This window comes from Bombus vosnesenskii, unplaced genomic scaffold, assembly GCF_011952255.1.
Source record: "Bombus vosnesenskii isolate JDL3184/JDL3185 unplaced genomic scaffold, Bvos_JDL3184-5_v1.1 scf7180000014105, whole genome shotgun sequence".
In the NCBI taxonomy this organism is placed as follows: Eukaryota; Metazoa; Arthropoda; class Insecta; order Hymenoptera; family Apidae; genus Bombus; species Bombus vosnesenskii.
In genome coordinates this window covers 2,807,919-2,835,330 of record NW_022883371.1, presented here as the reverse complement: position 1 = coordinate 2,835,330, position 27,412 = coordinate 2,807,919, and the positions used below count along the sequence as shown (strand labels likewise).

At 37.5% G+C, this 27,412-nt stretch overlaps 1 protein-coding gene across 2 annotated transcripts in view; it reads left to right on the top strand.

Moving 5' to 3' along the window:
- The window catches only part of LOC117239722 (beta-3 adrenergic receptor-like), a 92,249-nt gene that overhangs the window by 30,005 nt on the left and 34,832 nt on the right, over positions 1-27,412 (top strand). The window contains exon 1 of one of the 2 annotated variants that reach the window (XM_033505525.1): positions 18,124-18,224. The exons of the other annotated variant lie outside the window; for it this stretch is intronic. The gene's annotated coding sequence lies outside the window, so the exon portion shown is untranslated. Of the gene's footprint in view, positions 1-18,123; positions 18,225-27,412 lie in introns of those variants that run through there. 2 annotated transcript variants of the gene reach the window in all.

Sequence of the window (27,412 nt, the reverse complement as noted above, 5' to 3'; positions counted from 1 at the left end):
TTAAAAAATGATTCATTTGCGGAACATCTTAAGTATCTGAGGTGGTTTAAGGTGTAAGTGAACAAAGATGAAGGTTCAACAAAAAAGTTTATTTAACAATTAACAGTCAACAATCAACAATCAACAATCAACAATCAACGATCAACAATCAACGATCAACGTCCAATGATCAACAATCAACAATCACGCTTCTCCAATGTGTTTGCTTCGCTGTTACGCTAGACCCTTCGCACTTCGTTGTTACGCTACACCCTTCGCACTTCGCTGTTCGAAACGGAATGAATCTTTTGTTCAAAACCGAACGGATTCTTTTTTTTTTGTTGCCCCTCGATATCCCCACTACACATGCGTTTGTTACATGTCCGCGACCGTTGCCGCGTATGCATTCTTCCGAATATTCGGCGGAAGAATCGTAGGGATATTGATGGTAGATTAGACATGTCGACCTTACGCTTTGATGGTATAGCGCTTTGTGTTGCGAAGCCGTCGGAGCTCCGTCGTCGAATACCGCTACATATTAAAGGGGGGTTGAAATTTATGCAGCCGTTTTTTATTTTTTTAGTAACAGGATTCGAGCGATATATATGTCGGAGATGAAAGAACACCGGAGCCTTTGGAATTTTGGATAATCCCGCAACATTGTAACCTAGAGTCTACTATAGCTGTAATTGAACAATTGTAGTTATTCAATCCGATTGTAATTGTTCGAGAGTTGTGATAATGAGCTTGGGCTCGAGGCGACAGTCAATCGCCGAACGTAGCCGCGATCACGGGATGAACGCTTTGTCTAACAAAGGCATGGAATAATTCTATAGCTCTCTTTAAAAAGGAAATAGTTGTAACACTCGACAGTAAACATTCCAACGGTCTCTGTCCCGTAGTTCGCCACACGCAGACCCTATTCTTCGAGTAAGATGATTGCCAGATGTCGATGCGTCTCCCCAGTACGTGTTCAGCTAGCTCGAGGGCCCGTTATAAATCTTAAGATTTAGTCAACTAAAGTCCTTCAAACAGACAAACAGTCTTTGTCCCAACTACGGGAAAATAGGGGAGACCTATTTTTCAACGAGCGGCGTCTCCCACTAGCAACTTTCCCTCGAGGGCGGCTAGCATCTTTTTCTAACCACCGGTATGGAGATTGACCAATTAGCAGCAACGCCAATTTCCCTTACTTTCTGAACGAAGGCTTTTCTCGACGAATCCGATGATCTCGTGTCCTTAGACACACCCCAATATAGTTTTCCTCTGTGGCATCATCGGGACGGGAAAGTCATTCCCGCTCGCGATCTCATCGATGAAAAGAGTAACCCCTTACGACCAGTGAATATTACGCGTCCGACTTAGATTTTGTGAGTACGTTCATCTATCATCCCGTCGACCGCGGATTCGTTATTGAACCTAGGATCATTGTCATTAGTTTCTCGAGTACCTAACTACCACGGTTACTTGTCCGGTTCTATAATAATCGTATTTGCACTAGTCAATGTCTTCTCTATTGCATAACGACAACGTGTAACGCAAACGAAGATTCGTTTCACGCCCCTAACCCTAATTCTAATGTAAACCCGACATATATATATGTAGCATCGTGGAAAAATCCTTAGGAAAATCCCGATGAATTATAGGTAGAAAACAATGAAAGCACTGACGGGCCGGAAATGATGGGAAATTCCGATGGGCTATATATATGTCCGTGGCCCTTTAGGACATTTAGGGCATTAGGACATAGGACATTGGGACATGTGCGTTGTAGGAGTACTGAAAACTGGTAAAAAAAAGGACGTCTTGGTAAAGAGAGTGGTCAGTTGTCAATAGTCGTAGTAGGAATTACGAATGAGTTGCGACTAGTTGCAGCTACGAGTAAGCTGCGAGTAGTTGCGGGTTAATCGTTACTCATGAGTTGTGAGTTGTTGTAAGTTCAGTAGTTGAACAAATTTAGTGATACCAGCGGTCAAGGAAGAAAATGCAAAAAATACAAGGAAAGAACGGCAACATATCCAAACCTACACGACATAGTACCACGCCAAAATAATTTACGTATAATTCCAAATAAGAATTGATTGTAAAATTCTTCCAAATAAAAAAAAGTAAATATCCAAATCAGCTGGTTGCAGAAGCGAGCAAAACTCTCATAGAAAGAAGACTAAAAAGAAAACACCCCATTGAGCTCACTAAAGAAATAAAATAGTCAAACTCGAAGATGGTATCCCGCTGGGGGTAGCCATCTACATTTTTTTTTTATTTATTTGTTGAAATTACAATCAATTCTCGCGTTGAGAATTTTCAGTAATTTTTCTGGCGTGGCGCAGTGACATGGCTGTTTATTTACAATAAGTTAATACTTATTATAGATAGGTATAATTTATAAGTATTATAAGTAAGTGCATATGTTTAATTTGGATAACTAAATGAATCTAGCGTTTAGGTCTTGCGGGTAGTGTCTCTTCAGCCTGCGAATCTGGTCCGTCGTGTCAAGTAGTCCAGTGATTAGGGGGTTTCGGTGTTTGTTGACTCTTTTGCTATATCTGTCGCTGTATTTTGCTATTTTGCCATCTACATGTTATTTTTTTTTATTTAGTTGTTTACATTCACAATTTGTCCGATTTGGACATTTGGTAGAAACATGTTATTTAGCAATTAAGTTAGAAAAATTTATCAAATGTTCAGCTGGACAAATTGTAAAGTACAAATTAAATAAAAAAAAATTTAGTTGTCTTTAGTTGTATCACATTACTACATCAAGTTCTAATTAAATAGTCATAGTTCTCTGTTTAAATCACTGTAAATAAGTACATCCATCTAAATAAAAATCACTATAATTTTGATCTATATATATATATATATATATATATATATATATAAATCAAAATTATATATATATATTAGATTCACAATATAAAGAGAGGTGTCGTATAACATTTTTTCATTAGCAGACAGCACTGTAGAAAATAAAAATCGAATCCGTAGCAAATATGTTAACGTGTATAAAAAAAAGTTTATTTTGGACATCTTATCGTAAAATACAATGGATCGCCGGAAGTTATTGATTTTGATGGTTATATTCATTCGTAATGTAGGTTAATAATTCTAATGTAGAAATTTCATGCAGCATATTCCGCAAATATTTAGCGTAAGAAATAAGTTTAATCCAAAGGATTTGGTGAGATGAAAGGATGTCGATGGTATCCCCAAGGCGAAGTTTGATCGCCTCCTGAGGCAGCGGAACTTTAACCGGAGAAAATTAACCGAGATAACTTTCCTAACTTCCATGCGAAGATCTTTCTATCTAAGTATATCTGTCGGCCTGACGAGTGAATCGAAGTGAAAGTGTAATTAACAGGGAAAACAGCGCTTTAAAGAGAAACATTGTCGTATATTTTTATATATTTATATATTTTCCTCTCGCTTACATAATTAAGAAGTTAAAAAAGATGAAAAAGTTAGAAGCGCTAGATTAATTTATTATTTTTGTTTTCAAAGCTATTGTAAAGTAAATTGCCAATAAATCTACTTTTGTAGTGTTTTTTGCCATTTACTTTTCCCTGGAAATTTGTAAGTCTATAGCCAGCAAGCAATAAATGACGTAATTGGCAAGATTTAAAAGAATGCATTTCTATTGAAACCCAGCTCTTCGATTTATCTATTGAATTATGCTACTATTAAAACGTGTACGTAAAACATGCTAAGAATATTGAAGATATTACGTTGCTCCTAGAAACTAATAAATTGTAACAGATATTGAAAATTGTACTAATATGGAAAAAAGAAAAATATCTTTGTTATGTTATTTGTATCGATAACAGAAAATAGATCTTCTCTGTACGTTTTATTGGAATAATGTTGTTAATGAGCTAGGAAGTGCTAAAGCTCGTAATCAAGCTAAGCTTTCTCGTTAGTGACAAAAATCCTCTTCAATCTACTTCGTAACAACGTCGACTAGCAACGGTGTAGAATTTAATTGAGGAGTAACTGGATACTTTTGCAGGAGACCGAGATTTCGCTAAGAGATAACTCTTGTAGTCAACTCTTGAAAACACTTTCACCACACTGTTTGAGATCTAACAATTTTTTTTTATTTAATTTGTACTTTACAATTTGTCCAGCTGGACATTCGGTAAATTTTTCTATCTTTATTGCTAATTAACATGTGGATGGCTACCCACAGCGGGATACCATCTTCGGGTTTGTCTATCTAACAATTTTGATAAAAAAAAGCAAACATTTACAAAACTTCCGACTAATTTTTTTTAGAAGTCCTACACACAAACTTATTGAAAAAATAATTAACACGATATGATATATTTATTTTATTATCTTTCTCCATCTATACTCTGCATATGTTTATGGATATATATAAACCTTATTTCTAACTTATAATCCATTGCAACTAATACAATATACAATACAGTATGTAATATAAGATAATTAAAAAAAAAAGACGTGAAAAATTCAAGATAGAAGTTGAGAAAATCTGATATCTTCGGGATTAACATCGAACTATTTCCTCGCACTTAAAAGTATCTTTGCATCTCACCCCGTAATCGCCATCTAATATCCCTAATTTTACCACCATCTGTATCGCTGTCTAATCTAGATCAAAGAACGCGTTCGTGCGAATTACCGAGTCACCTATGCGAGCAGGTTGTGTGATTCGTGTGGCCTTGAGGTGTCTGGCTCGAACGAAGGCGGACCTTGAAAAATTCACTTAGGGGAGGCGGAGAAAAATAATCTTCGGGATTTATCGAGCGGACAAGGGACAGGGACGATGGACGAAATTCTGATTTGCATCCCTCCAAGGACGAACGTGTCAAATTGCAATCGTTTCGCGTTCAATGGCGCGCGTGCCTCAAGGTTGCATCATCGAAACGCCACAGCTTTAACCGTATCGAAAGACATTTCTATTGGAAACCGCAGAGCGCGTCTGTAGTTGGCATTCGTTTCTGTTAAAAACGTTTGTCCCTTTGTCCTGGACAAAAAAAAAAAGGAAAAGAAATACGTGTTCAGTTCGGTTGAAAGAAACACAAGCAATCGATTTCTTGTAAAAATAGATTCTAAAATTCGAAAAACCTGCTCGTGGAAGATGACCGATAACATTTTTGTTGGAGATTCTGCTATTCTTTTTTTACTGTCAATTGGGAAGAAAACATAACAAAGTAATTGATTTGTGATGCAAGTAACTTTTAAAAACCGGTTTGTTTAATTTTTATATAGGAATGGAATGGAAAGATACGCGCAAGCGTTCATCACCAATTTTGGTGAAACTTTTAGAGGAAGTAGAGTTTGAAAAAATATTTGATCCACTCTGATTGATGAATTTTGATGACGTTTATACGTAAATGAGTTAGCAAGTATCTTAGAAAATTAGACACTATAATATAATATTGCAATATTTTTTTCTTTTCTTTTAAATTATTTAATTCGTACTTTACAATTTGTCCAGCTGGACATTTGGTAAATATATTGCAATATAACGATGGAAAGACACTTGGACAGAGAAAAAGAAACTCGACTGGCCTTTACGCTTTTTCTAATTCACTAATGATGTCCAAGTGCATCGTTGCAAACGAGCAATAACGAGCATTCGGAGGGGTTGAGGGAATCATAAGAATAGACGAGCGAATAGTGGTATCCGCTAGTGAGAAATAAAAATCTTGATCGTGTTTCCTTACTATGAATTATGACAGCAATAACTTTCGTGTCTTTGTGAGATCATAAGACGAAGTAATGTGGTGGAATTTTTGAAAATTTATTATGTTTGTTCGTACGTTGTTCCTGTTGTTTTTAGTTAATTTATAGCTTAATATACTTCGAGTATCATTGATTGATTTTACAATTTTGATGCGAGTAAGGTTGTAACCTAGAGATATACATCGGAAAGGTTTTGAAACGGAAAACGTGCCAAGCGGAACAGAAGTAAAAATGATTTTGACACTTGGACAATTATAGCGAGGGTAGGAGATCTTGGCTAGCCGAGGCTACTTCTCCACGACTGCAAATCACGCCACAAATAACCCACTTTTACGATCACGCCATATGCTTCAATTCTTTGCTATTTGTCCCATTTGTCTTTACCGTTCGCTAGTAAATATAGTCTTCTATCTCCTATCGTTAAAGTTATTATTTCATTTGCTTGAAATATTCAAGTATCTATGAAAAACATTCCCCTTTAATTTATGATCTATAAAGTGCAGAAAAGTAGAAGAGAAATAAAGAAGGAGAGTTTGAAAGTAAACGATCCAAATTGAGATAATTTTTAATTGTACTATTTTACAATTATCGTACCATCTAATTCATCGATGAACAAATTTTTATCTTTAAATTAAATGCAATTTTTAATTATCAAAAAAGAGTGTTCAGAAAAGACCCTTTAGGCAGATTGAACTACTTTTTACTTTTCTGTGCTTTCACAAAATCGAACAAAAATTTCGGACACTTATCAATATCCGTTTTATATTTGACATAGCAACTACGCGTTATGTCAAAAGTGTTTGAAACGTTTTCCGATAAAAATATTTTGTCATAGAAAAAAAATCATGAATCGTTCCGTAAAAGGCTATAAATGCAAATATTTCTTCTACTCTTTGCACACATAGAAGAAAATCAATTTTCGTAAGTGCACAGTCATACGAGCAAGCGGGGGAAAGCGGAACGAAGAAGCTGGTAGGTCGATTTGTTTCGAGAAGATTCTAAACGTTTATGATAGCTCGTTACGCGTCATTGCTCGAGAGCCTCCCTCATCGAACGGAAACGAGCGGAATCGAGCGTGGGCACCGATTCGCGTAAAATGTAAAACTCTCAATGCGGCAATTCGCGCACGTTTCTAGTCGGAAAGTCTTTCGCTCCATTAAAAGTGAAAATATAGCCCGTAGAGGGCTACCCCATTGGTGGTTGTTACCGAACTGCCATAACGATAATAGTTTTACGATTGTTTAGGTCTCTCCTTAGGCGTGCTCGTTGTTTTCCCCCTTGTTCGTAATCGTTTGATAGTTTTCAAAAGTAGTCTGATCGCGTTTCGTCACACAGTTCGACGAATATCGAAAAGTTCGATCAGGCCTTCCACGTCGATACAATGTTTCCAGTCCCCAGATTTTCCAATGAAGCCGCGTAAAAGCTGTAAGACGAATTCCATTAACACACCATTTGGTTTATGGAGAATATATATACACTGCCATTCAAAAGTATTAGGAAAATCATTACTAAAAATTGTCACATTTTAATTGGGAGTTAGGTATATATATATAATATAATAATATAATATACATATATTTAATATGAATTATTATGAAATATTTTTCTTCAAACACTTTTGATATAACGCGTGATTGATCTTAGTTCTTACCACATTCAAGTCGATAGCATACGTCATACATAATGTTACGCCGCCTAAAACATCTGCACGCCAGCCCGCGCGACCGGACAACAACCGACCTGCGTAACGGCACTTCGACCCTCAATAAACCTAAGGACCCACCATAACTTTCACTTCCCTGTATTGTTTCGCCATCCGTTTGTCTTGAAGAATTTCTAAAGCTTAAAAATATTCTCGAAACACAGTCGGTTTAGAGAGATCCTTGGGTTTATTAGTCGCACTTAAAACACGGAGAAAGCGGGTATGTACCCATTAGGAAAATCCGAATAGCCCTGTAATAAAACAAGTTATGGTAGGAGACTCCCTACTCATCCCTTCGAGCAGTAGTGCAGGTCATGACCAATCGACACCGCGGTTCGTTACCCTCACTTTTCCTAACGAAAGTGGGACCAACGAATCCGCGTTCTTTAGGCACAGGGGCACACCCACACCGAACTTTTCTTCCGTATTAGAAAAAGAGCGACAGTCAGTCTAAAAACTAACGCCTAACGCGGCAGTCTACACATAGCGCGAGAGTCGCATACTTCACGCAAATCTTTTGTCGGTTCTCGGTGTTGTCGAACATACATCTTCTCTCCTAAATATATTATAATGCTAAGTCCATTAATACATTAATTTCCACTATAAGAGCCCTGCTCTAGCGTACATATCTATCGCATCTTCGTGCGACAAGTTGTTAACTATTTATTTCTCTACGTCAGTGTAATCTAAGTGTTGGAAATATATAATTTATAATTCTGTGAATCACAGTATTATACAAACTCAATCACCCCTTATTATCTCAACGGAAATCAGGGGATCGATCAATTCGTGGTGTCGATTGTTATAATCGTAACGGGGATTTACGACTCCCGTTGACGTCTCTCCTCGCGATTACGTCTCCCCGCAATTGGTCGAAATTACACATAATCTAAAAGTATCTACATATGTACGTGTAATTTACCAAATGTCTAGCTGGATAAATTGTAAAGTACAAATTAAATAATAACAGAAAAAAAATATGTACGTGTTGAGGAATGCATATAGGTTCTTTACACAATCCAAAACACAAAAACCTCAACTGTTATGTACTCTGTTTATTTCTTAATATTATGGCAAGTGATTAATTTCGAGTGTAACTTTCATATAAAGAATTATCAAAATATGGCTTTTATTATATCTGCATGAAAATACATATCAATATTTATTTCCTATTTAATTCCTAACCAGTATGATGGTCTCATCTTTTTATCATCACATACACAGGGCATGTATTTATGAGTTAACGGTCATCCTCTTTTCTTTTATCAAGAAGCTTTAAATATTGCTATTTGATTATTTAGTAAGATCAATGTATTTTTGCTCGTTTCATTAGAAAGTAAGGAAGCATCTTTATTTCTCCATCCAGGAATATCGACCTAAAGAGGTTTGCTAATTTTACGTTGGAATATTTTGATGATATTCTCGCGATATATCATTCGTTGAATATTTACGGAGACCAAATATATCGAATAAAGTGAATAATTCGTGGTGGTATGAGGTATCGTGGCTTAGGCTTTTTCCTATCAAAGACTCGTTCTATTATTTACGCAGTCAGCCGTAGTGGCGATGGTGAGAGAACATATTGTAATAAGCGATTCGACCAGTGTGCACCTGGCCGAGAAACGACATTAATTAAAATCTATTAACAACGCCAATGTATGGTAGCTGACGTGCAATATATATGTCGGATGAGGATAGAGATTAATGTTGTGGGCGTCAAATGAATCTTCACGGGAATTAGCCACTGATGCGGTACAACACAGGTGTAATATGGCCCTTCGCACGGCATTTGAAGCAAATTACCTTGGACGGTGTAGTTGATCGGCTTCCTTCCTGGCGTCGTGTATTCCCCTGCTTTTCGCTCCGCATCCTCTTGCGGCACTCCCTCGCTTTATACCCGAAGATCGCACAGTGCACTTGGACCGGAGGTCTGATGGCCTGCTTCTTTTAGTTCTGGGGTCCGCTGGTGGATTTTCTGGCGAAGATGTCGGCTCCTCCTCGTAACAGAAGAGTCTCATTTCGTTCCGAAATTGGTCCTCCCTCTTGATGTCACTCGTGAGAGTCAATCGTTTAAAACGTTGATCGCGCAAACTTGATAGCTAGAGAGCGATGGCGTTAAGTATTTCGTCCCTCGTAGAATGTCGCCACCTCGTCTTCAGGAGGCAACGGATACGACCGCAATACGCCCCTGGGGATTCGTTCTTCCCCCGTGGTTCCCTGGATACCTTTATTAACGACGAGGACGTTGTCTCTTGGCCACCGAAATGCGCAACGAATCGTTCCTTAACAGTTGACCAGGTAATCTCTTCGTCTTCCATCGTTTGCGTAAGCCAATGTGCTGCAGAACCCTTTAAAGTCTACGCGACTGGATCGGCGCCTGCGACTTCGGGGTTAAAACGTGGTAGTGATAATTCCTCAGGTTTTACACTCGGTACCTGCTCTCTCGGCTGAGTTAACCGGTCCACGACCCTCAAGAGTTGTTCCATTGTTATAAATGGCCCTGATCCCACTTCTGATGTCGGATGAGCACAGGGATTAAGGTTGTGGGCGTCAAATGAATCTTCACGGGAATTAGCCATTGATGCGGTACAACAGGTGTAGTTTATTATAATAATGGGATTGTTACAGTTCTGACAATTAATCACGGCGATTAGGCACTCGCGACTAGTGACAATGGTCTCAGGTTCGATAACGAATCCGCGGTCAACGGGATGATAGATGAACGTTCTCACAAAATCTAAGTCTGACTCTTTGTTAGCAAAACGTGAAATAATCACTGATCGTAAAGACGTTACTCTTTAGTCGATGAGATCGCGAGAGAGAATGACTTTCCACATAATAATGCCACAGAGGGAAAACTATATGGGATGTGTCTAAGGACACGAGATCCTCGGATTCCTCGAGGAAATCAAAATTTACAATCAATTCTCGCATTGAGAATAACTAAATCTTAAGATTTATAACGGGCCCTCAGGCTAGCTGAACATGTATTGCGGAGACGCATCGACATCTGGCAATCATCTTACTCGAAGAATAGGGTCTGCGTGTGGCGAGCTACGGGACAGAGACCGTTGGAATGTTTACTGTCGAGTGTTACAAATCAGTTCGCTGTGGAGTGCCGAAGCGTGCAGACGTGTCTCTAGTGCCCAGCGTAGTCCGAAAACAACACGTGTCGCCCAACCGTCGAAAGAGAACACAGCTAAGTGTCCCTTACCCTTTAGGGAGAAAAAAATCCCACGCACCTAACCCCAACCCGAATATTAGCCTCATAGCCTCACGACTAGTTGTTCATTCCGAATTAACTAGCTCGATGATGGCCCAGCAATCGCGACCAGGCTCTCCGGAGCAGACTCGCAACTACCCCGCGCTACCCGTGGCAGAAGTGTAGCAGAACTCTCCGCACCAACAACGCTAATATTACAAAGAAACGGAAAATAGAAACAGCAAAACCATACACAATCGACACCCGGAACGAACAATCAACGATACAAATAAACACCCACAACAGGTTCGTCGTACTGCAATCCAGACCCGCCGCCAAACCAACAATCACAGAGAATCCCCCCTCCCCCACCAATATTTGTGGATGACGTCATTGACATACAAACAATGATCAAGTCCCTAGAGAGAGATATCTCCAAGGAGGACTATAACTTAAAGATAAATAACAATAAAGTAAAAATACTGCCGAGGAACCCAGAAGCTTACAGAAAACTCACCAAGATACTTAGGACCCTGAACGCCAACTTCCACACCTACCAACTCAAACAGGAAAGGCCTCTCCGGGTGGTCCTACGAAACATACACCACTCAGCAGACATAGACGAACTCAAATACGAACTCTCAAAACTCGGCCACGAAGTCATCAACGTAAGTAATATAAGGCATAGAGTCTCGAAAGACCCGTTATCCTTATTCTTCCTAGACATTAAACAAAAACCGAACAATAAGGAAATCTACAACATCAGTCGCCTAATGAACGCGATAGTAAAGATCGAACCACCGCTCGTGAAAAAAGAAATAGTGCAGTGCAAAAGGTGCCAAAGGTACGGTCATACGCAGAAATACTGCAACCATACTTTCCGCTGCGTTAAATGCGCAGGCACTCACTCCACTGACCAGTGCGCCAAATCACAGGAAACCCCAGCGAAATGCATCCACTGCCAAGGGGACCACCTTGCCAACTACAAAGGCTGCCCAGCATATAAAACACTATACACGAACAGGTACCCTAAGCTCAGAGCAAAAGAGGTATCCAACCAAACACCCAGCCCGCCGAAATTCACGACTACCCCAACCCCCTCAACCAACCAAACACCCAGTCCTACCAAATTCATCACCACCTCAACCTCCTATGCCCAAGCAGTACAAGGCATCCAAAATAACCCGAACAGCCAAAGGGATCTTTCCCAAAATAGTGTCCCCAACCCACCTAACACAGACAACTTCTCTAGGCTTGAAAAGCTAATAGAGAAACAATCAGAGCATATAAATAATTTGCTATCGCTACTAACACTCATCGTGGAAAAATTAGCACGCCCCGACGCAAAATAAAACCAAGGCGCATAGCTCTTTGGAACGCCAACGGTCTAGCGCAACACAAACTTGAACTAGAACTCTTCCTAAAACACCAGCAAATCGACGTAGTGCTCGTATCGGAAACCCACTTCACCGACAGGAGCTACCTGAAAATAAATGGTTACAAATTCTACCATACCCAACACCCCAGCGGAAAGGCCCACGGTGGCACCGGAATAATAATCAAAGCAAGTATTAAGCACTACGAACTTCCATCATTCCAGAAAGACTACCTCCAAGCAACAAACGTAGCAATAGAAGACTGTCATGGCTCAATCACCACCTCAGCAGTATACTGCCCTCCCAGACACTCCATCGCCAAAGAAGACTTTGATAACTTCCTGGACACCCTGGGCAATAGATTCATAGTTGGAGGAGACTATAACGCCAAGCACACCCAATGGGGCAGCAGACTGGTTACAGCAAGAGGCAAAAACCTCTTAAACAGCATAATAAACAACAACCTCAACTACCTCACCACATACGAACCCACATACTGGCCCACTGACACCAACAAAATACCCGACCTTCTCGACTTCTTCATAATTAAAAATATCCCATCAAGACACGTCCAGATCAACTCCTCGGCTGATCTCTCCTCTGATCATTCTCCCGTGATAGCAACAGTCAGTTCAACAATCATCGAGAATACACCTAATGGCTCCATTCACAACCAACACATCAACTGGCAGCTCTTCAGAGAAGTCTTTACATACTTAACCTCAGCCTTCACCCCACTAAAAACAAAGGAAGATATCGAAGCAGCCACGGAATACTTAAACACGAGCATAATAAACGCAATCCGCCTCTCCACACCGACAAAGCCATCTAACAGCAAACAAGAATATCCTCAATATATACTAAAAAAAATAGCAGAAAAGCGTAGACTAAGAAGAGTATGGCAGACCCATAGAACACCGGAGGACAAACGCAAACTTAACAACGCAACTAGAAAGCTATCCAGAACCTTAAGAAACTATAAAAACGACTGTTTCCATAAATACCTCGCCAGCTTATCCCCCACAGCCGACGCCAACTACTCACTATGGAAGGCCTCCAGGAAACTCACACGCCCCCCACAAATAATCCCACCTATCCGCCGTCCGCAAGGTGGATGGGCGCAAAGCCCTATAGAAAAAGCCGACCTGTTTGCTAAATACTTGTCTAAAGTATTCAAACCCCATTCCCCCAAAGCTGCCGCGGACGTTACTGAATACCTGCACACCCCCTTCCAAATGTCCCCTCCTATCGAACCCTTCTCCTCTGCAGAGACTATAGAAACAATCAGTCGCCTAAACCCCAAGAAAGCAGCAGGACACGACCTAATAGGCAATAAAGCAATCAAGGGACTTCCCACAAAAGGGATAGCACTCATCACATCGATTTTTAATGATATCCTTCGCCTGAAACACTATCCTAAGGCCTGGAAAATCTCATTGATTACCCTCATCCCTAAACCCGGTAAACCGATATACGAAACCTGCTCCTATCGCCCAATCAGTCTTCTACCTACCCTGTCCAAACTATTCGAGAAGATGCTCACGAACCGACTCCTTCCAATCCTAGAGAACTTGAAAACACTCCCAGATCACCAATTCGGCTTCCGAAAACATCATTCTACAGTCGAGCAAATCCACCGCTTAACTCATACGATCAGCCAAACACTCGAAAAGAAAAAATATTGCTCAGCGGTGTTCCTAGACATCCAACAGGCATTCGACAAAGTATGGCATGAAGGGCTACTATACAAGCTTAATAAGATCCTACCCCACCCCTACTACTCCATCCTAAAATCTTACCTAACCAATAGACAATTCATGGTGAAATGCCTAGACGCCACTTCCGCAACATTCGCAATAGAAGCCGGCATACCCCAAGGTAGAGTCCTCGGACCCCTACTGTACTCCATCTACACTACCGACCTACCTATATCAAACGATATAACAATAGCGACATTTGCAGACGACACAGCGCTATTAGCTTCCCACGCTGACCCGGTAATAACCTCATTCACTCTCCAGCGAAGTCTCGACTCCATGGAAAAGTGGTTTCACAAATGGGGCTTCAAAGTCAACGAAAAGAAATCCTCACATGTAACCTTCACGCTCCGAAAACAAACCTGCCCCCAGGTCACCATCAACAATGCAACAGTTCCTAGCAGGGACACAGTCCGATACCTGGGCATGACCCTGGACAGGAGACTAACGTGGAAGACACACATCTCAGATAAAAGGAAGCAACTAAAGGACATACTAAAAAAACTCTATTGGCTCACGGGCCGACGCTCCAAACTAAACATACAGAATAAAATTACCCTCTACAAGACCGTAATAAAACCTGTCTGGACCTACGGAATCCAACTATGGGGAACAGCAAGTAACTCCAACATCGAAATACTCCAACGCTTTCAATCGAAAACGCTAAGATCCCTAATTGACGCACCTTGGTATGTAACCAATGAAACAATACACCGCGACCTCAAGATACCCACCGTCAAAGAGGAAATAGCAAAATATAGCGACAGATATAGCAAAAGAATCAACAAACACCGAAACCCCCTAATCACTGGACTACTCGATACGACGGACCAGATTCGTAGGCTGAAGAGGCACTACCCGCTAGACCTAAACGTTAGATTCATTTAATTATCCAAATTAAGCATATGCACTTACTTATAATACTTATAAATTATACCTATCTATAATAAGTATTAACTTATTGTAAATAAACAGCCATGTCACTGCGCCACGCCAGAAAAATTACTGAAAATTCTCAACGCGAGAATTGATTGTAATTTCAACAAATAAATAAAAAAAAAAAAAAGAGTGTTACAACTATTCCCTTTTTAAGGGGAACTACACTATCACTCCATAACTTTGTTAGACAAAACGTTTATCCCTTGACCGCGGCCTCGTTCAGCGACTGGTTGTCGCCGCGAGCCCAAGCTCACTATCACATGTTTCGAACAATTACAATCGGACTAGATTTTTTTTTTTATTTATAAATATTTCCAATCAATTCTCGCATTGAGAATTTTCAGTAATTTTTTCTGGCGTGGCGCAGTGACATGGCTAATTATTTATAATAAGTTAATACTTATTATAGATAAGTATAATTTATAAGTAGGTGGATGACTACAATTGTTTAATTACAGCTATGGTAGAATCTAGATTACAATGTTACGGGATTTTCCCAAAATTTCCAAGGCTCCGGTGTTCTTTCATCTCCGACATATAATAGTCCATCCGACGGTGTATGTATCGAAACTTGAGACCGATCGATCTCCCTCTCTCTCTAATTCATCTCGCGGGACAGCGAGGATTAATTTCAAAACTCGACCGTGTCCTTTATTTCCTGAGTTTTCTCATTTTTGTTTCATCGTACGTCGCGCGAAGAAGATCTCATGCAAGAGAAGTAACGAATGGGGTGTAAAAGTAAGAAGGATAGGAAAGTTGATAAAATATCGTTATCACACATGATGAGTCGAGAGGACTTGGGAAAGACTTAATTTTTACGATTCTTTTTATTAATTGGATATTGTAATATCAGTGAAGATTAACTGTTTCCACTTTGAGAGATGCGCTGAAACATAATCTTTCTCGCAGAATGCGTAAGCTCGTCCCCAGCTATTTTTCTTCACTTTATTATCATGTTACATTTACCGAATGTCCAGCTGGACAAATTGTAAAGTATAAATTAAATAATTAGAAAAAAAAACTATATTATCATTGTCTGAGAAAGCAGATGTTGGATTTACTTGTTACAAAAGAAACATAAAATTATATATGCTACTGATCAAACATTTTTTTTATTATTATTTAATTTATACTTTACAGCTGGACATTTGGTAAATAGACCAAACATTTGTTTCATTTTTTCAATTGCAATTCTACACTCCTGTTAATTTTTCTATTAATTTCAGATTAATATCTATATATCTAATCTCTCTATATATATATGTATATATATGTATAAATATCTATAATATATCTAATATCTCAATAATATCTATAAGTATCAATAGTAATTCTCTTTAGTTCGATAAATTTTTAAAATTTTTTAATCTATTTTCTAATCCTCTATGAAATCTTTATTTTAATACGAAAAATGATTGAAAAATGATTGACGTCACTTTTTAATAACCAGCATAGGACTAGTAGAATTAACAAAACTAAATGGCAATAATTTTGTGTCTAAACTTATCAAAAATACAGATTTTAATTTTCTACCAGTTGCAATAAAGCATTAACTAGAGACATAAGAGAAAAAATTCAAATGAGACTTCTTTATCGTTGCTCGTATAATTAATACGATCCACGATATAACGAGGTCGTAAATTAGAGCATCGAGTAGCAGCACCAACAGACCGTGTCTAAGAGTTTGTAGACTGTATTTGTACATTGTATTCTGTTTTAATTTCATTGGAGTTACATAATTTACATAATGGATTATTTCTTTTTATATAACTCAAATACCTTGTGTATTTAAATCAATCATATTCGAAGATGATATCCCACTGGGGGTAGACATCCACATGTTATAATACTATATCACTAAGCTATAATATTTTATCAAATGTCCTACTGGACAAATTGTAAAATGTAAATAAATAAAAAAGAAAAAAAAAACCTTGTGTATTTGATTGTTCAATGCAACTTGTCTGTAGTCATAATTACACAATATTCGAGTATAAAAATAAATTTTTATTTTAGTATATAAAAAAACATACAAAAATTTTGTATTAAAAATTTCTTGTCAACAGCTCTAACTAAGATTTCGGAAAGTACAATTACATGCCTATATCCTATCAATTCCCTACTTGTTTCGAAATCTAAAGTTTAATTACTTTGACTTTTACGATCTTGTTATGTCAAAACTTGTATTTCACCATTGACGTGGTATTACTTGAGCGATAAAAATGATTGGGACCTTTTCACGTACAATTTTCAGAATTTCCTTAACTTTACTCACAACTTTAGTTAAGAAAGTTTATCGCGTTAATACACAGCAGATATGACTTCAAACCTTCAAGCACAAGAACTTTCAAAAGCTTCCTCCACGATTATATAATAATAGTTTTATCCGCTTCATCGACAACAATGAATTTAAGCAAGATTCCAGCTTTCAGCTTTTGAACTTTCGCTTGCTGAGAGGAGCTTGTGACGCTCGACGATCCAGGAATTAGAATTTCTGCTCGTATCAAGTTTCTTCATTCGTCTTCAACTTTTATTTTTCTGGAAGTACCGTAGGCCATAGACTCAAAGAAAATCAGTCGATTCTATCTCTTCTTCGTCCTTTTTCTTATTAATTGAACAATTTACATCATTTGCACCAAGTACAAAATTTTTTCCAAAACAGCTCATATCAAACGAACCCACCAATTTCAGGGATACCTTTATTTCCTCGACGATGTAACGATAATTGAAAAAAACATCCTCCAGTTCCAGTCCATTAATCTCCCACGGTTTCCCCCTTTTATTCACAAGTTATCCCCTACTTTAATATCTACATGAAAGACACATCGGCTGATAGGAAAAATCCTCTGATGGAAAATTTTATTCACAGATCATGCGTCTTTCTTTCTTTTCGATTTTCCTCTTCCTTATAACGTCGTATTTCGAAATGAACGAGAAGGAAAGTCACGAATCGATTCACTTGTCTGAAATAAAATCCCGGGAATCGATCAGAGCTGAATCGAACAGGATGAAATAGACACGGTGACAAGGCGAGGAGATAAAGGAAATAAAGACGCGCGATGATCCGAATAAATCTCAATAGAAGTTTATTCATGAAACAAATTCAACCTGTATTTCGTGGTAACTTCATCCTCGAAAAGGCTATTACGCAATTAAGCCGTCGTTTTTTATTCATAACTCCATTAAACGAGTCTGGGAAAAAGTCCAGAAAAAATTTTTTGAAAAATGAACCATAACTTTCATATGCTTGAAAAGAATGGAGGTAAAAAAATTGTTATTCACGAAAATTACGCAGATTTATTAAAGGAAATTTAAATTTGAAGAATAATATAAATAACGATGAGGATGATTTGCTCGAAATTGGCTAACAATGTTCCGATAATCGTGAAACAGAAATGAATAAATGTGTATAGAATAGATGATGGATTTTCTGTTAATATCCTCTTTTTTTGTATTCTCAACAGAGACGATGAGTGAAAACTGTAAACGTCACGCGGATTCGATACTCCGATGAAAGGACACAATGGAACTGAGAGTATGTCTTTATTTTGGGCACAATGGTGAGCGAAAAATCGGATAGTTTATGAGTAAATTGAGACAGAAAAAGAAATATCGTGATTATTATGGAAATACAAATGGAAAAGTTTGTTACTTTTTGCTAGTTTCTTTTTAATAGCGAATGATTTTTTATTTATTTTATTTTTATATTATAAACATGAAAAAGATATTTATATTCATATTACAAATCCGTTTAATTTATTTGCTTTTTTTTTAAATAACACATAATAACGGAGCCTACGGAGAAATAAAAAAAATGATTAATTTTGATATGACGAAGATAAGCACGATATTTAATGTTGATGTTATAAATTGCTTTCTTCTGCTTATTTGCTTCTAGTAACAAATAATATTGAACTTCTGTTTGAAAAAATGAAAAAGATATTTAATATTTACGTTATAAAGATAGATATTTCCGATTGAGTTGTGGGTATTTGTTTAACGATACGCTGCATCGACGTAAAGGATAGAGGAAAAGTTGATTTTACTCGCGCGCTTTTCTATAGAAAAATTTTTTGATTCGCGCGAAACGAAACAAATTTGTTATCCGTGATTCTACGGTTTCGCAGTAAAGGGATAGAAATTATTATACTAGTGGGATGCTGCATACTCACTTAAAAAGCTTCGTAAATAAAATATCTCAACATTTTTTCGTCGGACCCGTTTCATATTTAATTTCGACGAAATTGCAGCTTGTTTATTGAACGATGTACAAGAGCGATTATTTGATGTGTAACCGAGAATCTTCGTAACGTAACGAACACGGATATGAAATTTTAAATACAAAAATTTCACTCGCTCACATTTTCATATAATAAACCAATCGATAACGATTCCTAAATGTTATTACTACAGTAGGAATTTAATTATTCGATTATTCATACAAAATAAAGGAAGATAAATATATTTTTTCACGAGGGCCATTCCCTTTTCCGTTAATTGATATTCTACAATTGGTATTCTGATAATCGAGCTTCTGCTGGATTAATTTTGATTGTTATTAAAGGAAACATGGGAAACATTGATCATCATTAATATTCCCATAATGAGTCTCAAATTGTCCTCATGGAGGCGACAAATGATTGCTGCATTCTCAGAAAGATGTCCAGCTGGACAAATAGTAAAATACTAATTAAATAAATAAAAAAAGAAATTCTCAGAGTGGGTTACTGGCACAAAAGTGAAAGATGAAACGATTAATGAATCAATAAATATAACTCACATGTTTCACGTTAATTAACAGGCAATATTAGCGATAAAAGTGACAAGTTAATAATCCATTAATAAGCTAATTAATATAACAACAAAAGGCAAAAGTGCAGCGATTAAACATACTCAACTGATAGGAATACATAAATAACAGATGAAATGTCATTTATATGTATTTTGTACTGTGAAAATTCAATACAGTAAATATTGATTTTCTAATATTGACGAAAATAAAGATATAGTCAATATAGGAACTGGATGATAAGATATGACATGTGAACGTATGTATCTACACCAGTGACTGTTCGAACACTCCCAGAAACTAGGAACCTTTTATGCATATATTATACAAAACATTTTGAAATTTCATTAGCACCATAATAGTCAAACTCGAAGATGGTATCCTGTTGTGGGTAGCCATCCACATGTTATTTAGTAATTAAGTTAGAAAAATTTACGAAATGTACAGCTGGACAAATTGTAAAGTACAAATTAAATAATAAAAAAAAAGAAAAAAAATTAGCATCATAACGGTTAGCTTCATTACATTGGCAAAATTCCGAATGAATCTGGCAATGTATATGGGAGTTATATGTACAAGATATTTATTAGAAGCACATCTTGCAAAGACTTGTTTTTTCTTTTTTCTTTATTTTAAAGTTGTATTCAACTTCCAGAGTTATTAGCGATTATTTGTTGGTTAAAATCATGCGAATGTTATTCTTGTTCTTGCTAGGGGCTACAGTACTCTAAAGATCTGTTTGCAATAAACGTCTTGTAACTTCTGTACTCTTTCGGACTGGTTTCAAATTTTACCATTATAGTTTATTTTTTTTTATTATTTAATTTGTACTTTACAATTTGACCAGCTGGACATTCGGTAAATTTCCATTATAGTTGTGTTTGGTACTCATTACAGTGCCGAAGAAATCTGAAAAACTCTCGTGTAATGCACGTAACGTATCCATAAAATAATTCTGTGACAGATGTTTGAATACTCTGGTGAATCACTGTATATGGAAATTCAATCGTTAGGTGGTGGATTTTATTTCTCCTCAAAAAAGATTATGTATTGACGTCCACAAAGATAAGTGGAGTTTTCTTATTACCTGGCAATTTGCCTTTCTGATTTGATAACTTTCGGTCATTTGTTATTGGAGGAGCAACGTCACGAAATCGGCCAAAAGGTTACCAGGTCGAATACGTTTGATACGCGCTTAAATATTCCTCTGCCAATTCAATAAAAGTAAATTTAATCGACGAGCTATATTAATTGAACTGGCTTATTTCTTATGTAATCCATTCCCACCCTGATGGTTTTGTTTTAACAATCGCAATTATCGATACTTTTATTCAGATTTATAGTTTCTTCTCTTATTTTTTTCCTCTTTCATTGTTTCGTTAAACATTAAACAAACGAAGCAAATAAAACGCCGAGCGAACGAACCGTGTCAACTCGATAACCGGATGGAATTTTTACGAAACGTTAGAAGCAATTTACCAAATGTCCAGCTAGAAAAATTGTAAAGTACAAATTAAATAATAAAAAAAAAAAAGAAAAAAAGGAGAAAAAACGTTAGAAGGATGATTTATACTAATTGAGCTATTAGTTGAACTTCATATGCGAGCATGCGACGTGAATAATTCTAGCTCATAAATAATTTTCAATTCGTCGTTATCTATTTCTAATCAGTCCATATTTGTATTGTTAATTATAAACTTTGTTCGGATTTGAGTTTTTCTTTGCGTGTTCATGTACAAGATTGGTTGTCAATATACTGGATTTTAAAACTGCTCCTCTATAATTTCAATCCTTTTTTAACTTCATTTTTAATTAAAAATGGGCTAAGGACAGGAGGACATGCGAAAAGTTAATTTTTTTAATTTATATGTAGACAGAGTAACTTTCAATCCTTCCGTACTCCAGAGTATCAATTTCATGTATTGAATCAATCGCGAAGCTATTGTAAAAGGTTTGTTCCTTAGAAGTTGTAAATCGTTAAAGTTCAAACGTTATTTCACCAGCGAAGAGTTCGATGGAAGAAAAAGGATTTTAATAAAAAAAGATATATATATATAATACTGATAAGTCTTCCTTCATATATATTATAGGAAGACTTATCAGTTTCTTTTTCCTGTTGAAACATGCTATTTCTATCTTTGCGAGCTCTTGTAGCGATTAAAAGCAAAAATAAAAAGTACGTGGGTTGTAACAAATTCAGCGCCATATGAACAGAAATTTGTACGGAGATAAAAAGCGTCGGTTTTCGCGAGAGCTGTTATTGATAAGGCTTGTCATCGAGGACAGTTCATTTAAAATTTTTCTCGTTACCACATCACCACGTATAACAAATTATTCGCGATCAATCGTAATATCTTTTCAGTTAAACAAAAACATGTTAACAATTTTTGTGCTTCTTTCATTTATACTTTTATTTTATTAAAACAAATCTTCAAGCACTTAATTACACGTTATAATACACGTTAAATGCTAACGATGATTTTTCACTCACAGAAATGTACCGTCTATCTGCTATCGAGAGAAAATTACTTTTACCAAGTTGTTAGAATATTCGTTTCACCAACGATTTCCGTGTCGATTTAATTAAAATTTCCGGATTCCACGGTAATTGCGCACCGTGTCGACCCTGCGGTTACATCGATTGTATTCTTTCGCTTACGTCGATGTACGTACATATACAGATATAGGTCGGCTGTAGATCTATGTAAAAATAGACACGGTTACAGTTTTTTTTTTTTCAGTAAAGATAGAGAAAATGAAGAAAAATGGAAAACCTGGTTAAATGTTAACGCTGGTATTACAGACATATAACATAAATTTTAATTTGTAGTGATCATAGCTGGAGGAATTTATTTTCGCTAATATGCTAAAAATCCTGTTTCGATTTCAATAAAAACATCTATACACAAAAGCATCTATATATTTTTCACCATCGTAAGAAAAGAAATTCTAAAAGCTTTGCTACTTCTATCTAAAATAAAATATAAGATAACTAGATACAATGGACGTACGTAAGTGATCTGACCAATTTTTCTTTGAAGATACTCTGAAATAGCATAAAAGTCAATGCTCCTACTTCGACTATTGAATATCGACTATTGAATAATATCGGCTGATATAGAGAAAGAGAGAGAAAAGAGCTATCATCGTTCATTTTATTATGCTTCCTTTTCTTGTTTTGCTCTGTCCTTTTACGCGCATCCGTCTTTGTGTGTCAGTTATGTAATGCTTCCACCGCGTTTTCTTTAATACCTTATAATTCTACACATTTATTTACTCGTATTTTCCTCTCTGATTTGTAATACAAATTTATTACGTACATATTTTTATATAGAAAATATCGATATACAGTTGAAATTACTGTTTACGTATAAACAAGAATATTCTTAATTTTTTTGTCAGGAAACTTTTTTCCTTTCAAGCAAAATAAAATAAATTCAAAATGAAATGGAAACCATCTTAAATGTGTGGGTGTATATACTATGAACATTTTCTTAATATATTGGTCCATCGCAAATATCACGGTCATAAACTTTTTATGGAAATCAATATTCTTAACATTTAGTCACACGTTATGACAGTGCGTATTAGAATACTGATATCTGAGAGTGCTAAGTTTAAAGTAAATAAAATAAATATTTTAAATCTGAGAACGTGAGTGTAAAAGTACTACGTTGTCTGTCTTTGTTTCTCATACATACGATAAGTTTCTTTTTTATTACTTAATTTGTACTTTACAATTTGTCCAGCTGGACATACTGTGAATTTTCGATAAATTGTACAAAATTAAAGTTGAAATATCATTTGATCAATCTTTGATCTTTTCTTTATTTAATTTGTACTTTACAATTTGTCCTAATGGATATTCGGTAAATTTTTCTAGCTTTATTGCTAATTAACATGTGGGTGGCTACCCCCAGCGGGATACCATCTTTGAATTTGTCTATTTTATTTCTTTAGTGAAGTCAGTGGGGTGTTTTCCCTTTAGTCTTCCGTTTATGAGAATTTTGCTCGTTTCAGCAGCCAACCGGTTTGAATGGTAAATCTTTGATCTGATCAATGGTCAAAGAAGAAATCGACAAATATCAAAAAAAAAAAAAAAAATACAAGGGAAAAATGGCAACACATCCAAACCAGTTGGCTGCTAAAACGAACAAACCCCATATAAAAAAAAGACTGAAAAGAAAACATCCCACTGACCTCACTAAAAAAATAAATTTTTTTTTTATTTAGTTGTTTACATTCACAATTTGTCCGATTTGGACATTTGGTAGAATTTAAAGAAATAAAATAGACAAACTAAAAGATGGTATCCCGCTGGCGGTAGCCATCCACATGTTATTTAGCAATAAAGATAGAAAAATTCACCGAATATCCATTAGGACAAATTGTAAAATACAAATTAAATAAGTAAATAAAAAAAAAGAAACTGATCTAAGTGCCTTAATACCTTTTTTTACAGAGAATATACAGATGTATAGCTTGTCCCATACAGTGTAGACGTAGTTTAGACATATACCAAATATCATTGGTTACAAAAAAAGAGAACAGAAGAAGGAAAACAAAATACAAAGGTAGAGAAAAAACAGATTTCCCATAGAAAATAGTATTCATTGCCTGGCAAAACGACACATGCCATATCCTCGATTCAGAATCTGTCACGCATCTTTCCAAGAATGTGTCATTGAGAAGCCCACTCGGAAGCACATAGTGGGCAGTAGTTGTCTCGCAGCAGGATGTCTGTCTAGAGAACACAGTCCATTGAGTTTACCAAAGGCACAATTTAGCCTGGTAAACGTTGTACGTGTCGCGATTGCCTCTTAAGAATATTAGGACAAAAGTTTTCCATTTTGTAGCAACTAGCGTGGTGTAATTTAAGCACAGTTACTTAGTTTGCGGTATAGTATTCCATTCTAAGCTCGCCGGGACTCGGAAGTGGTAATATTTCACCGTTGTTGGCACAACGTGACCGTTTTAACGCGACAAAATTTCGATGAGCAAGAGAGTCACCAAAGAGATTTCACGTGGTCGGAATGCGGACTTTAAATGGCTACTTAAGAGGATGTTCGTTCGAACAATTCCAACGCTTGTTGGCTCCATTACCCTCTCTATCTCATCGCTCGTCACTTCCGGCAAGATTATTCCCTCTTTTTTCCTATCTTCAGCAGTTTTATTCGTTCTTTTTTTACAACGATACGTTAATGGTTTGAATTTCCCCGGCTAATTACATTGCTCGATGAAACCGGAGGATCGCGATTAGAATGCATGGCCACGTGTGGACAATGGTTTTTACCGCAAGTAAAATTAAAGGATGTGAAATACCTACTTACGAATACATACTCGTACGATTTTTGTCCTCGTTTCTGTTGCACCCTAATTTACACGCTATAATCGGTTTACTTTATCCCATAATGTTCATTGTATACATACAAAATGTCGTATAATACGTAGTATAATTGAATGGACTTGATCGACAGGCATGGTACCTATTGTTACGTCCAATGACTCTCTACACTAACCAGGCCCCACACCGCGGGCAAGATGGCATCCAGATGTCTGCACATCCTTACTGCCTTCGATAGTCTTAAGGACCCACCATAAATCTTGGCATTTTTATAATTAAGGTCCGTCAGACCAAACAAGTATCTTTTGTTTAAAGTGCTCCTTAAATTTATTGTCTACATCGGGAAAATACGAGAAAGTTGGTTTTTCTCACGTATGATGCTTCCCACTAGCAACTTCCTCTCGGGGGCGGCTAGAACCCTTCCTTGCCCGGCAACCTTTTTCTTATTCAATCAGAAGCAATCAGTGCCCAGTGTAGTCCGAAAACAACACGTGTCGCCCAACCGTCGAAAGTGAACACAGCCAAGTGTTTCCTACCCTTTAGGGAGAAGAAAATTCCACGCACCCAACCCCAACCCGAATACTAGCCTCATAGCCTCACGACTAGTTATTCATTTTGAATCAACTAGCTCGATGATGGCCCAGCAATCGCGACCAGGCTCTCCGGAGCAGACTCGCAACTACCCCGCGCTACCCCCCCCCCCCCGTGGCAGAAGTGTAGCAGAACTCTCCGCACCAACAACGCTAATATTACAAAGAAACGGAAAATAGAAACAGCAAAACCATACACAATCGACACCCGGAACGAACAATCAACGATACAAATAAACACCCACAACAGGTTCGTCGTACTGCAATCCACTAACGACGCCATGGAAATCGCAGACCCGCCGCCAAACCAACAATCACAGAGAATCGCCCCTCCCCCACCAATATTTGTGGATGACGTAATTGACATACAAACAATGATCAAGTCCCTAGAGAGAGATATCTCCAAGGAGGACTATAACTTAAAGATAAATAACAATAAAGTAAAAATACTGCCGAGGAACCCAGAAGCTTACAGAAAACTCACCAAGATACTTAGGACCCTGAACGTCAACTTCCACATCTACCAACTCAAACAGGAAAGGCCTTTCCGGGTGGTCCTACGAAACATCCACCACTCAGCAGACATAGACGAACTCAAATACGAACTCTCCAAACTCGGACACGAAGTCATCAACGTAAGCATTATAAGGCATAGAGTCTCGAAAGACCCGTTATCCTTATTTTTCATAGATATAAAACAAAAGCCAAACAATAAGGAAATCTACAATATCAGTCGCCTAATGAACGCAATAGTAAAATTCGAACCATCGCTTGTGAAAAAAGAAATAGTGCAATGCAAAAGGTGCTAAAGGTACAGTCATACGCAGAAATACTGCAACCATACTTTCCGCTGCGTTAAATGTGCAGGCACTCACTCCACTGACCAGTGCGCCAAATCACAGGAAACCCCAGCGAAATGCATCCACTGCCAAGGGGACCACCTTGCCAACTACAAAGGCTGCCCAGCATATAAAACACTATACACGAACAGGTACCCTAAGCTCAGAGCAAAAGAGGTATCCAACCAAACACCCAGCCCGCCGAAATTCACGACTACCCCAACCCCCTCAACCAACCAAACACCCAGTCCTACCAAATTCATCACCACCTCAACCTCCTATGCCCAAGCAGTACAAGGCATCCAAAATAACCCGAACAGCCAAAGGGATCTTTCCCAAAATAGTGTCCCCAACCCACCTAACACAGACAACTTCTCTAGGCTTGAAAAGCTAATAGAGAAACAATCAGAGCATATAAATAATTTGCTATCGCTACTAACACTCATCATGGATAAATTAATACGCCCCGACGCAAAATAAAACCAAGACGCATAGCTCTTTGGAACGCCAACGGTCTAGCGCAACACAAACTTGAACTAAAACTCTTCCTAAAACACCAGCAAATCGACGTAATGCTCGTATCGGAAACCCACTTCACCGACAAAAACTACCTGAAAATAAATGGTTACAAATTCTACCATACCCAACACCCCAGCGGAAAGGCCCACGGTGGCACCGGAATAATAATCAAAGCAAGTATTAAGCACTACGAACTTCCATCATTCCAGAAAGACTACCTCCAAGCAACAAACGTAGCAATAGAAGACTGTCATGGCACAATCACCACTTCAGCAGTATATTGCCCTCCCAGACACTCCCAGACAAAGAAGACTTTGATAACTTCCTGGACACCCTGGGCAATAGATTCATAGCTGGGGGAGACCATAACGCCAAGCACACCCAATGGGGCAGCAGACTGATTACAGCAAGAGGCAAAAACCTCTTAAACAGCATAATAAACAACAACCTCAACTACCTCATCACATACGAACCCACATACTGGCCCACTGACACCAACAAAATATCCGACCTTCTCGACTTCTTCGTAACTAAAAATATCTCATCAAGACACGTCCAAACCAACTCATCGGCTGATCTCTCCTCTGATCATTCCCCCGTGATGGCAATAATCAGTTCAACAATCATCGAGAATACACCTAATGGCTCCATTCACAACCAACACACC